We start from the raw sequence: 12,002 nt of genomic DNA, 5'->3' as shown, positions 1-12,002 counted from the left end.
TCCAGGGCTGCAATGGAAGGCGGTGTTTGATTGGCCATTGAGACACGGGCGCCGATTGGGTGCTGTTTTCTTCCTTCTTTCGGCCGAAAACCTGCGTCATCTCTACAGGCTCAGGACATCTGCTGGGGAGTTTTCTTATTCTCTCTGTTTAAGTCTAGCTTTATTATACGAGCGAAATGGTACAATATAAGACTTAATTGAAGAGAAGCCTGAGATTTCCTCACTATTTGAAAGCAGTGGTTTCGACTGGCTTCACTGTAGTAGTAACCGTGGACGATCCCGGCTGACCTGTGTGTCGCCCCTGATGTAGTAAGGCCGGCGAAGTACCAGTGCAAACCTTCCTACTTCGCAGAGCCGTACTGCCCGCCTGCTTTTAGACTGATGCAGACTAACGTGGCTTTAGGAGAGTGGTAGGAGATGAGAACAGAGAAGTGAGATGGACTTTGATTTTATTCTGAGCGAGATGGGAAGCCACTGGAATGATGTGTTGGACCCGTGATGTGTGTTGCCCACCCAGTTCACCTGTTGTCTCCACCGCTGAAAGTGCTGTCAGCTGACAGGTCTTAATCCCTTCAGGGATTGTCTCACCTGCAGAGAGCTGCCTTACCTGAAATTATGCGGAAGTTAAAAATCGTTTCTCTTTCCCTATGTCCTTCACACTTTCTCTTTCTGCAGTTATTGCCAAGAGGAACTGCCTAGATAAAACTGTTGTGTATATTTGTGAGATATCAATTTAAATAAAATCTGAAAAAAATTTATTTCTTCTTTTAAATTTTTTTATTATGTTCCTGTATGCTGATTGACAAGAGCTTAAAATTTAGGGATTCTCTGACTTCCCTCCTGCATTTTCACCATCTTTATAACTGCCGAAGAGACCTTTATGCAGTAAACATACACTCTATTCATAAAAAGCATTGCAGCTTGTTAACCAATGTCATAAAACAGTATGTGTACTAACTGTTTAATGAGAAGCTAGTTTATTCTGTAAACCTTCGTCGAAACCATAATAAAATAAAAAGCATTGCAAGTTTTTCCATACAAGGAGTTAGAGATAAGGAAGTGTGCAAACATCCGAATTTACAAAAGAGATGAATTATAGAATGGTAATTCTAATTACAAAAGGACTGTTCGTTTTGCAAAGGAAATAACAATATTCCTTTAAGTAGGAATTTCCCTTAACCCTCTTAAAATGCAATTTTAAATGGACCTCAGTGTAATGTATAAATGCATGTAGAATGTGAAGAAATTACACTTCTAAAAACATATTCTCCAACACCATATTAAAATTTTTGTTTTTGTTGTTGTCAAAATTTTCTGATGTAAAATTTAAATAACTAAATTTCTCCTTGTTGAAAAGAGTGAAATTTCAGCCCAGGCCATCTACAGGACACTCTAAAACAAAGAATCGAAGAAATAATTTACAAAATTTAAACAATCACGGGTTCATCAAAACAACTCTAACCCCCAATCAACCCATATATTTATCATAACAACCGATCAAAACAGTGACCAAAAAAATAACACCAATTACTGAGCATTTACCACATGCTAGGCACTGTGCTTATGAGCAATTTATAGATTCTTAGTGGTCAAGTGCTTAACAGATACTTTACAAACTTGTCCCATTTGATCTCACCACAAACCTATGAAGTAGATGCAATTAGAATTTCCTACATTTTACAACTGATGAAACTCAGATGCAGAGGTCAAATAATTTCTGGTAAATTTAGAGCCATTAATAAAGCTTAGGTTTGTTTCAATTCAATGCTTTAGCATTTAATTACAATGGCATACTATCCTCCACCAAAATATTAGTAGTTAACACATATTTATTGAGCACCTATATGTACCAGGCACTGTCAGAGGCACAGAGGATAAAACAACCACCAAATCCAGTGCCGTCAAGTCGATTCCGATTCATAGCGACCCTACAGGACAGGGTAGAACTGCCCCATAGAATTTCCAAGGAGCGCCTGGCGGATTCAAACTGCCGACCCTTTGGTTAGCAGCCGTAGCACTTAACGACTATGCCATCAGGGTTTGCACAGAGGATAAAGTGGTGGAAAAAAAAAGTCTTCACATTCATGGAGATTATATCCAAGTTGGGGGAGGTGGATAGCAGATAAGAAATAAGTAAATGTGTATTTATGTTAGGTTATGATAGGCACTAAAAGAAATACATAAGTGAAATAAGGGAACAGAGTGAAGGGGTGGTGTGCTATTTGCAATAGATTAGTAAGAGAAGTCCGCTCTGATAAAGTGAAATTTGAGCAGAAACTTGAATAAATTTGAGCAGAGACTTGAAAAAATTTGAGCAGCCTTGTAGATATCTGAGGGAAGAGATTCCTAGGCAGAAGGAATGGCAATTGCTGAGCAGAGTGTACTTGTCGGGAGTGGGAGGTAGGAAGGTCCAAGGAACAGCAGGGTGACTAATACGGCTTTAGGAGAGTGATAGGAGATGAGGACAGAGAGAAATGATTCTGAGCAAGACAAGAAGCACTGGAATGTTGTCATGGACCCTCTGATGTGTGTTGCCCAGTTCACTCTTCAATGCACGCCTGTTGTCTCCACTGCGAAAGTGCTGTCAGCTGACAGGTATCAATCCCTTCAGAGATTTCTTCAGCTGCAAAAAGCTGCCTTGCCTGAAATTACACTCTTCATGGGGCAGCACACATCCAAAACTGCCCACATGGGAGCATAAAGACCCGGCCATCTTAGCTCAACTCGGGAAAACTCTGAAGGGCCATCCTAGCTCTACTGCCCAACATAGGGTTGGCTGAGCCTGTCATTGGACCTGCATGAACCTTGGCTTCTCCACCTGCCCAATCCTGCTTCCTTCCCCTCCCTTCCACAAATGCTGATCCATAGGGCACTCCTTAAAAACTTCTGTATCCTAAATTCTACCTCAGAATCAGCTTTCAGGGAAACCCAATCTGTGACAAGTAATATGATATTACTTATGCTGTAGAAGAGGAAACCCTGGTGGCATAGTGGTTAAGTGCTAGAGCTGCTAACCAAAGGGTTGGCAGTTCGAATCCAACAGGTGCTCCTTGGAAACTCTATGGGGCAATTCTACTCTGTCCTATAGGGTCGCTATGAGTTGGAATCGACTCAATGGCACTGCGTTTGGTTTTTTTGGTATGCTGTAGAAAGGTCCTCTGGCTGCTGTGAGGAGAGAGATCAAAATGAGGCAGGAAGATTCGTTAGGAGGCTGCTGCAATGATCCAGATGGAAGATGAGAGTTGCTAGAGCTAGGATGGTAACAGAGGGGGAGATGACAAGTAGTCAGATTCTAGACATGCGTGAAAGCCAAGAAGATTTATTAATAGATTGGATGTGGGGTGTGAGATACAGAGGAGATGAGGATAATTCCAAGGTTTTTGGCCTAAGCAGCTGAAGAGTAGACTTGCTACTTTCCAAGAAAGGGACGATGGGGAGATGAAAAGCTCAACTCTGGACATAAATTTAATACACCTTTTAGTCAACTGAGTGGTGATGTCAAGTGAACAGCTGCACATATGAATGTGGAAGTCGGAGGAGAAGTCTCTGATAGAGATGTAAATTTTGGAGTAATCACCTTAAAGATGTCACAGTACTGAATGAAATGACCTGAGAGTAAGGGTTGAGAGAGAAGCTGGTGCATGTCCTCATTTAGCAGAGAGGAAGACGAGAATCCAGCAAAGAGGACTAAGAAGATGAGTTCAGGGAGGTAGAAAGAAAAGAAAGAGAGAGAGAGGGTCTAAGAGTACAAGTAAAGCGATTCAAGGAGGACAATGTGATCTGCTGTGGCACATGCTGCTGACGATGCTGAGAAAAGTAAAAACTGAGAACCAACACTGGATTCAGATGATGTGTCCCAGCTTTATACAAATATTATCTGATTCAATCCTCATAGCAGCCCAATGAAGTATCATTTACTCCGTTTTTATAGAGAGAGACATTTAACTTGGATGTTGAAACACTAACCTTTGGTCATACAGCTTGAGTTTGTTAGGTTTTTTTTTTTAGTATTAAGGCTGGTTCTATCTTACTGAAAAATCCATGTTCCTTGCACCACCTCATTATAAAGGATAGGTAGAATTGTTGGTTATACCTTGATAGCTGCAATCCGTGCTGATAATATTGTAACACTAACATGCTTTCAGTAGCATTGGATACTATACATTGATTCTCAGACTCTATCCAACTCAATCCTTTATTTCACAGATGAGGAACCAGGGTCCAGAGAAATAAACTGATTAGCCTGTCACATCTCTAGTGATTTCAGGTCCCTTGACTCAATATCTAATGATTATTTTACTCCATTATATGGCTTTCCAAAAAATTCTTTAAGGGCAAAAGTCCTTTTCACAAAGCTGGCCTGGATACAGAAGGGTTGGAAGAAGTGTGACCCTTTCAGTGTTGGCAGAAGAGAAAGAAGAGGCAAAATAATTATGAGACCCAGGCTAGAGGGACAGGGCAGCACAACACTCACAGGGGAGGCATTACCTATCTCAGGGCATGATTGATAACAGATTGCCCTGGAAAGGGGGGGCCCATCCTTATAAGGGCTAAGACTGAGGCATCCCAAACCACCTGGTCTGAAGGAAAAGGGGAGAGTGTGACGTGAACAAAACCTGGAATATGCTCCAGTGTCCCCCATATAATTCCCCTCTCCTAACAGATTAAGTGTATTTATGCCAAGTACCAAAGAGTCCTGATGGCGTAGTGGTTAAGTGCTGGGCTGATAACTGACAGGTCAGTAGTTTGAACCCACCAGCCACTCTACAGCAGAAAGATGTGGCAGTCTGCTTCCGGAAAGATGTACAGCCTTGGAAACCCTATGGGATAGTTCTACTCTGTCCTACAAGGTCACTATGAGTCGGAATCGACTTGACGGCAATGGGTTTTTTTTTGTTTTTTGTTTTTTATACCAAGTACAGTGCTAGGCATTTCCCAAATATCATCTCTAATGTTCACAAAACCACTTTCTAGATAAAGTAAGAGAAAATGAAAGAGCTAGTAATCAGTGGATCTTCTATTCAGTCCCAGGTCTGTTGGATTCCAAGGCCCAGTTTCCTCCCACTACATTCCACACTCTTAAATATCACATAATACAATGTCCTATGTCAGAGGATGAACTGGAGAATGTGTTTATTTGCCTCCATAAACAACTGCCTCCTTTGCCATGAGTCCAGAAAAAATGGATAGTGCCCAGATACCACCAGAGAATATTTCGATCAGAAATTTTCTAGAAGACACATGATCAAAAGGTGGAACAGAATATCAAATTTCCACAGAATCCAGACTTTCTGGAGCCATTGAGGCTGGGTGACCCCACCAAAACTATTGCCCTGAGATAATCTTTAAACCTTAAACCAAAACTATCCACTGAAGTAATCTTTAAACCAAACAATTAGCTTAATAGTTTGGCTTTGTAAAGAATGTCTGCCTTGAACATTGTGCTTTTTTAAAGAATTATCCACATAGGATCAAACTGAAACAGAGACTCAAAAGGTTAGATGAGAAGCTTAGGGAAAAATGAGTTTTTGTTTTTGGTGGTGGAATAATTTAGAAAAGGATAGCAAGAATGATTGCACAACCCGAAGAAAGTAATCAATGTAACTGAATCGTGCATGTAGAAAATTGTTTAATTGCTGTAAGTTTTGCTTTGTGTATTGTCACCAAAGAATATTATTAAAAAATGTGCTGGGAATATACAATATTCATTCATTCACATATTGCTTATATGGGTAAACAATTTTTATAAGCTGGTCAAAAATCCACTTTGGATTACCGTTTTTGGCCTGAGCTAATAGTCTCAATTCTGCTCTTCACTGAGAACATGCAGACACAGCCTGAAATGAAAACAGAGAAAAACCAAACTGCTCTCATAATTATGGCACCTGTTCCCACAGTGCGACCTTTCAAAAGATATTTTTAAAAAATTGGTTCAATTAAAACAAGTTTGAATGCAAATTTCCTTTATGAACACAACACCTCATATGTGAGTTTGTTGCTAGAGCATTTTCATTACACAATATCTTTTGGCTACATAGGCACGGTTGTTGTAGTTATTTAATTACCAAAATATAAAAAGAAGCAATAAAAATGGAAGCAGAAACTTTATAAATTTCCCTCCAAATATTAATCATTAAGATGTCTGTGGTGATATTTAAGGACCTCTAAGCACCCAAAACACGTGAGCTCTTTTCAAAGCCCGGAAATAGAGCTTAGAATATAATTTAGAAGTTTAGAGTCTTTTGTGATATACATGGTAAAAATTAAAAAAAAAAAAGAGGCTCCACGTAATTTTCTAATTCTTGTTTATGTCTTCTACCTCCTCAAAAAAAAAAAAAATCCCACTTCACAACTTAATTTTGAAATTAGTGACATGCTAGATATATGGGTTATCTTTACTGAAGACACTTCTGTACTTTAAAATCATATAACCAGCAAATCAATCAATCAACTAGCATTTACAAAGTGCAAATGGCTAACTCAGCTGCAAATCGAAAGCTGGACTCCACCCGGAGACATCTTGAAAGAAAGGCCTGGCAATCTGCTTTCAAAAAAGCAGCCATTGAAAACTCTACAGAGCATAGTTTCTCTTTGACACACTTGAGATTGTCATAAGTCAGAATCAACTTGACAGCAACTGGTTTGGATTTGTTTTGTTTTGTGATGAGCTGAGTTCTCCATCAAGTGCTGCGAATACATGCCCTACCCCCACATGCAGTATTTCACTGAATCCAAGATATCACTGATTAATTAAAACACACCATTATTTTATGTTTAAAAAATAATGTTAGTTTAATAATGGCAGTGAATATTGAGAAATCTTACAAAACTTTTTATAAAAGGAAGACTGTGAAAGTTGTCAGGCCTTTTTATAGTTGTACTTTTTGCATACTCTCTAACACTGATGGGCGTCTGTTTACTAATCAAATATTTTAAAATAACTGTCTTGGGAAAAAAACTGAAACGCATATTTGTTTTGTGTATTTGATGTGCATTTCTTATGTTTTTTATAAAACAAGTCAAGGTACGTGGCTTCCTTTAAATATACTTTTAAATACGTATGAACTAATTAGTTTTGGGAAAAAATGAATTCTAGTGCGTGCTCACTGAGAAAAAGAAACAGTTGAGTGATGTTTTGCAACTTGTAAGCCAAATGTGCCTACATCATTGGTCTATTAAAGGGCTTGCATGTTGGAGAGAATTGTTCCAGTCATTACCATTTAATTGCTAAATTTAGTAGTACCTCATATTTTACCCTATATAAAATAAGACCTTTGAAGTTTCCAAGAAAGGTAGAAAAACTATCCAAATCATGGAGGAAAGAAGTTTTCTTATTGGCCAGTTTAATTATTCAAATGAATTTTTAAGATAATGTTTGGGATTTGATTTAAAATAATGGGGGAGGGGAAGAAAGAGGATTATAAATTGACCAGAATTAACCATATGTTCATAAATGTTGAAGCTGGGTGCTGGGTATGTGGGAGGGGATGTTAATTTTACTTTCTCCTCTAAGGTTGTTTGAAAACTTCCGTTATGAAAAGTAAAACAAATAATAATAAATTAGCTTTTATCAGAATACACATCTTTGTGATCTCCCGAAAGTAGTCTCTTGGGAACTTACGCACATTAAAACATTTATTTCCTGAAGGAAAAGTAGGGGAAAGAAAAGAAAAAAAAAAAAATAGCTAGCTAGCTATAATGACAGAGTGAGGGATAAGAAGGAAGAGAGACTAGGCAAATAACTATGCACAATACTATTGAATTATCTGGAAAAATAAGTCAGGAACTTTTGGTAACATAAACGAACCCAAAAACTAAACCTGTTGCCGTCGAGTCGATTCACAGTGACCCTACAGGACAGAGTAGAACTGCCCCATAGGTTTCCAAGAAGTGCCTGGTGGAATCGAACTGCCCACCTTTTGGTTAGCAGCTGAACTCTTAACCACTACACCACCAGGGTTTACATATCCCAAATCTGACTTTTTACTTTCTCCTTTTTATATTTTTACTTTAGAAAAGCAGTGATATCTAAGGATTATGGCCTTATAAAATATGATCTCACTATTTATTTTAGATGTTAAGTGCGTCATTAATCTTTAAGCTCGATTCAGACTATTTTGTGATGGTTTAATAAGTGTTTTTATATCACTGTGTAATATTAAATTTTAAAATGTCTAGAATTTACAGCTCCTTCCACCACCAGAGATCTGCACTGCATGGAATGTTATTAGTGTTATTTTACAAAAAGAGAGGAACAACACATTTCAGTGTGCTTGTGTACATGGGCTTATGTGCATCTGTGTGTGTATATGGCTATTTATATCTTGGTAGCATAAATGATTCTAACTCACAAGCTGTAGAGTCACACAACGTGTGCTCATCTCTATGGCAACCATTTCTAAGATAAATGCACTTCTGAACAATGGTCCCAAAATAGTCTATTACCCATTTTTGTAGATTTCCATTGTAGCAGCAAAGAACAATCTTGAAAAACCTTGATTCATTCCTTAAACAACAAAAATAGAGACCAAAAATACATGTTCAAATGTGCAGAAAAAATATGGTTATATATAATGACAATTTCTATAATAAACTCAAGATCTCATGGGACTGATTTTCATTTTATTGATTATCTGTACTTACTTCTTCTACAACTTTTTGGTTTCCTACACTGCAGTGCAGTGAATTACTTAACGTGGCCCTTCTAGGCACCGTCTTTGTAACTCCCACCAAATGACTGGGTGAGGAGTATGAAAATGAGATGCTTGTGGTCCACCAAGGGGATTGGATAGCTTGCTAATAACATAAAAAAGATGCATGGCATCCTTGTGGGAGTGGGGCCATGAAGATAAGGCATATGGAACCCTTAATGAGGGTATAGGTCTTTTGCCACCCTGCTAGGCTTAAAACAAAGCATCCCAGAGGTGAAGAGGGGAGGATCTCACCACCACCTAAGAAAGAAGCCAGGAGTGGAATGTATCCTTTGGCTCTGGGATTCCTACACCGAGAAGCTCCTGGAACAAGGAGACCGAAAGAGCTGTAACACTGAAGAGAGGGGCAGAGAAATGGCAACAGCAGAGACAGGAGATGGTGTGGTGGCTTCCCAGCCCACAGAGCAAGAAAGCTAAGCACCGTCAGGCAGGAAGCTTGTTGCTGGAGTAGGGTGCCTCCGTGTACTCTGACTCATGGAGCTAGAGCTGAGTGACTGCAGGCCTAGGCTTACTGGAAGAGTGGGGTGCCTCTGGGCACTTACTGGCAGAGCTAAAGGAGATTGTTAACACTTGCTGGAGCAGGGTAGAGACCTGGCTGAGGGGCCAAGTGCCAGAGGGTCAGAGAGAAACCTGCCCGCGGGCACGTCTGAGAAGAGGCTGTCCAGATGGAGGAACTATATTCTGAGCATTCCTGAACCTGAATTGTAACCTGTTACTTCCCTAATAAACCCCATAACTGTGAGTTCTGTGTGGCCTTGCAAAGAATGATTGAACCCAGCAGAGAATTAGAGAGTGCTGTGAGTGGGGTGGTTGGTGTCAAAATTGGTAAAAAGGTTGGAGGATAAAGGCATGTCTGACCTCCACCTCACAGGAAACAGCCTTGGGCCGTTGATCTTGATTCTCCTTTCTCCTTGTGGAGTCAGAGGAGGTCAGATGCCACCCCCCCCCCCGCCTCCACACATACATTTTACATACATTTTAGCCATTTATCCTTTCTGAGATTTCTCATCTATAAAATGAAGGGGAAGAAATGATATCTCAGGTCTCTTTGCTCTAAAATTTTATGATTTCTCTACTCACTTTCACCATTATTGAAAGGTGAGAAGGGGAAACAAAAACAATCAAAACTTAAGTCAGGCAGTCTTTTCCACTTGTTAGGACTCATAAAGGAGAGTCTGAAAACTATTGACCATAATGATTGGACTGACATTTCTATAAATTACAAATATTTTACTCTTTTTTTCCTATTAAAGTTTAGAATATCTTAATTTTCCAAAACAAGAAGAGATTGAAAGGGGTTCTTGACTGGGAAAATCCCTCTCCATATTGTTAACGGTGCTCGTTCTGCACATACCCCTCCATGTCTCCTCCACTTGGCTTTCAATGTCAGCCTCTTCCAAAGGAGTGGGAAAGTCTTTGTGACCTTTAAATGGACAGGACCAGGACATACATCAGTGGAGAATGTGGTCAGAGACACGGCTGACTCTGCTCACTCTTTCAGCTCCTGGGAAATGGAGAGCTGACTCCTTGGGTTTTGGTAGCTTTACTGTTCTCCCTCCCATCTCACTCTCACCATCCTTAAATTTTTTATGTTCCAAGAGTTAGAGAAATAGGGCGGAGGTCGCTGCATGGGAGAAGAGACCTGGCAATCTGGTCCCATAAAGATTACAGCCTAGGAAATCCTAGGGGGCAGTTCTACTCTGTGATATATAGAGTCCTCATGAGTTGGAATCTACTCCAACGCACAAAACAACAAGGTTTCCTGAAACTTTATTCAGAGCCGACTTAAGGCAGAAGTGTGACATCATCAAGTTTGCTTTGAGAGCAATCCTTGCTTAACGCTCAGCTTTCTGAGAAAATTCCTTTTAAAGAGCTTCCTGCCTTCAGAGGCCACATCTTCTTTCACAGTGTTCCGGAATGCTGATGCGTTTTCCCTTTTATCTCTCTCCCAGAAGAGGGGAACTTTCTCCTTCTATTATCGAAGCACAGGGACCCCTTACTGCACATCCTGGCCAGACCACGAAACCTTTCACTATTACTCTTTTCCCAATCCCAGACCCACTGTGAAATATACTAACTCCTCTTACATGTCTTCCCTCAGGACCATGATATCTACCATCTAATCCATGCTAACACAGGAAAAGCGGTGACTGGAGAATTTCCTCTACTTTTTGGGTAGAGCTACATTTAAAAAAAAATAGGGGCCCTGGTGGCACAGAGTTAAGTGCTTGGCTATTAACGCTTGGTTGACTATTCAAAACCCACCGGTGGCTCCACTGGAGGAAGATCTGGCAATCTGCTGTCTAAAGAGCTTTGTTGTGTGCCCTGGGGTCCATTCCATGACTCATAGCGATCCTATAGGAAAGAGTAGAAAAACCCCGTAGGGTTTTCTAGGCTGTAATCTTTATGGAAGCAGATTGCCAGGTTTTTTCTCCTGTCAAATGGCTGCTGGGTTCGAACCACCACCGTTTTTGTTATCAGCCCAGCACTTAACCATGGAATCACCAGTGCTCCCTCCGTAAAGATTACAGCACCATGGAACCCTAATGAAAGGGATGGTTTTGGCAAGTGGGCTCTTAAGTCCATGATTTCTATTAAGGTGCCACAAAGGATACAAAATACTCCAAGTGCAAAGCTTCACTTTCATCCCCACAAGTTCATCTGGACTTTGTATCTCAGAAGTCCAACCCTATCAGTCATTGTGTCCATAGGCTGAGTGAAGCCTGAGGCTGCTGTGTCTCTCTTGTCCTAACCGCTTGTCAGACCACCAAAGCTCCAGGTACCTTTCTCTGAAGGCCCAGACCAGACCAGACCCATTGCCATCAAGTCGATTCTGACTCATAGTGACCCTATAGGATAGAGTAGAAATGGCCCATAGGGTCACATGGTGAATTTGAACTGCCAACCTTTTGGTTAGCAGCCACAGCTCTTACCCACTATGCCCTTAGTCCCAGGTTATAACTTTAGTACCTTTAAAGGGGCCTTCGACTGCTTATTATTTCCCCCAGTTTCTCCCTTCTGCCACAGCATCTGAGCTAAGGATCATACTGTTAGCATCAAGAGCTTGTAGCGCTACTCTTATCACATCATATTCATGGTCTACTAGGTATCCTTACAGGACTTACTTTACCAATGAATGACATATCTTTTAGTTTTAAAAAACTAATTGAGGACTAAAAACTTCTACCAAAATCCCCAAAAGATAAACATTACCTTTAAACAAGACCTAATACCCATTTTTTCTTTCATTGACAAGGAATTGCTTAGCGTGAAAAAAATTTTTTTTTTCTT

Source organism: Elephas maximus, chromosome 6 (genome assembly GCF_024166365.1).
Source record: "Elephas maximus indicus isolate mEleMax1 chromosome 6, mEleMax1 primary haplotype, whole genome shotgun sequence".
Taxonomy (NCBI): domain Eukaryota; kingdom Metazoa; phylum Chordata; class Mammalia; order Proboscidea; family Elephantidae; genus Elephas; species Elephas maximus.
Note: the sequence above shows the minus strand (reverse complement) of the source record.